At 34.8% G+C, this 2,478-nt stretch overlaps 1 pseudogene; it reads right to left on the bottom strand.

Moving 5' to 3' along the window:
* Positions 1 to 472: 472 nt before the first annotated feature.
* On the bottom strand, positions 473 to 1,417 carry LOC126176476 (uncharacterized; annotated as a pseudogene).
* Positions 1,418 to 2,478: the final 1,061 nt, after the last annotated feature.

The following is a 2,478-nucleotide window of genomic DNA, read 5'->3' as shown; positions in this document are numbered from 1 at the left end:
GAGAAAGAGAGAGAGAGAGAGAGAGAGAGAGAGAGAGAGAGAGAGAGAGAGAATATACTGGTCGAGACATTGGAGGGCTGTTTTGGGAGAAATACGTTCACTTCGTACCCAGCCATCTTAAATAATCGTTCAACACTATAGAACGACCCTCTTCATCGAATTTTCCAGAACAGAAATTCTATTCTGCAACTAAAGACCTTGTTCAGGATGGAAAGCTAAAGCTTAACATTTGATCGGTACTGGTACATTATGTATGATGTAACAAAAATATACCGAAGAACTTTGAAGACTTGTAGACGGTGTCCTAAGGAACTGTGGCGACTCGTAGCTAAAATTAGTGGAGCTCCTGCTCCAGAAAATTTGTAGCCTTTGATTTATAATCGCGTAAAAGGAAAAAATGAATATAAAACAAAATTTATTTACAAACTAGATAAAATCGTAAAAGAACGAAATCAAATAATTTTTACTTACTTTAACAAAAATTGTCACATCTAAAACTTGATCTATTCATTTGAAAATGCAATCCATTCTTCTGCTTTAATGTGCTTGAAAAGATCAATAATTGTCTGCTTGATCTTTGTACAACAACCGAGGAAAATTTCCTCCACTGGAAGCACCTCACGCACATTTAGTCTTACCGAAATCATAGTGTTTCATAAAAAAGTTTTATTCTTTTTACTGTTGAAAAGCAGCTTTCTGCCTCTGACGCAGTCATGGGAATTGTCGAGAGGATTTTCATCATTTCCGTAATTTCGCTAAGAACATCATCTAGATTATTTTCCATGACAGATTTCAGCAAGTCAAATAATCTGCACTATTCATGAATATCAGACTTACAGTAAAGTACTTTTAATTCAGTTTCAAGCCTTTCTGTGTCAATCATGGGTTGTAATTCAGTGTGCAGTACTGCCTCTTCTGTAGGATGTCCATATTTAAATTAATGAAGCATTTCTTGTTCAACAATGTTACCACTATTAAGTGTTAAGTAGAGAAATATCTGTCCATTATATGAACACATATACAGTCATGCAATTACTTAGCTTCTGTCACGAGCGTCTTTGAAGGATTCTCACAGTGCTTTGAGTTTCTTAATTCCAAAACAGCAGGTTCGAAAATTTGTTATATAGCCTATTCATTAACTTTGAATACTCTAATTTCTCGAGATTGCATTTGCTTGTAAATATTTCAGCATGAGCCATAATCCGATGAAAATACTCTAACCAAAACTTGAGATTATATCACTGAGGTATTTTTAAATTCTTGTTGCTTATGCAGTGATTTAATCTGAATTTGGTTTTGTGTGAATGTCATCAGTAAGCCAGTTTTTTAAGAATTGCAATATTCCATGAACTTTGTTTATGGTCCATGTGTTGAAATTCCACTTTTTAGAGGATGATCGTGGAATTCTGACATCCATAAGCTTCTTCAGAATAGACACACACTGCGGTGATCAGAAGAATGTTCAAATAAGCAGAATGGAAAAAAATATTCTTACATGTCGTGTAATATTTGCTGCATTTCTCGCTATTAAATTGCGTTTATGTGCATAACAGTGAATGAAATGTACAATACTACAAACTGCTTCGTTTTTGCTTTTTCACCAGCAAATGTTTGGGCGTCAGATTTTGTTCATTTCCTTGAAGGATTATATCCACTTGTTCTAAAATATGTTTTGATATGCCATCTACAATTTGATTTTCTGGAATAAAGAATCCACAAACACGTTCAAACACTTCTCCATTCAATACGTACCTTAGAACAAGGAACATTTCAATGTGTTCCGAAATATCTGTTGTGTCTTCAGCCATGTCAGCTACAAAGGAAGGTTTCGTAATTACCGTTCTCAACTGCACTGGTTTCTAAGTGAGTATTCAAATATGAATCCAATTTGGATGAAAAATTTACTAATCCTCCAAATACTCTGGATTTACTCAATCGTCTTTTTCATCTTGGCCACATAGAGGAGTTTCAAAGTTTCCACAAAAGAAAATGCATTATATTATTTTGGACAAAATTTCACGGTTATTTTCAACCGTTATATTATGCTCATTGATTGAACGCCTGTATGCCTTACTAAGTTTCTCCTTAATACTTATGGTTCCTAAAAGTGATAGTGGAACTACGTTATTTACGTGCTTCTTTGATTTCTCATGCTTTTCAGTTTTTTTTCGCCTTGTTTCCATTTCTAAAACCATCGTTATTTTTTGTTTACGTTACATCACCTTCAAACAGTAAAAACGGAAAGCAAAGCAGTGTATGTTTTTACTTCACATCCACGAAGTCATCTTGATACCATTCAGAATTTAAGCTACGAATATAGCTCTTGTGTTGCTTGTGCCTGGTTGAGGTATTAGAATATCGGGTGTTGAATGGTCAATTTTTCTGAACTGCAATTTTCTCCTGGGGAGACATCTGTGAAAACTTAGGCTGCATTAGTTCTTTTACAGTGGCAGAACTTATTTCCTGGGAATGCAAGGC

Source organism: Schistocerca cancellata, chromosome 3 (genome assembly GCF_023864275.1).
Source record: "Schistocerca cancellata isolate TAMUIC-IGC-003103 chromosome 3, iqSchCanc2.1, whole genome shotgun sequence".
Classification (NCBI taxonomy): Eukaryota; Metazoa; Arthropoda; class Insecta; order Orthoptera; family Acrididae; genus Schistocerca; species Schistocerca cancellata.
The sequence above is the reverse complement of the archived record's forward strand: the minus strand, read 5'-3'. Positions and strand labels throughout refer to the sequence as shown.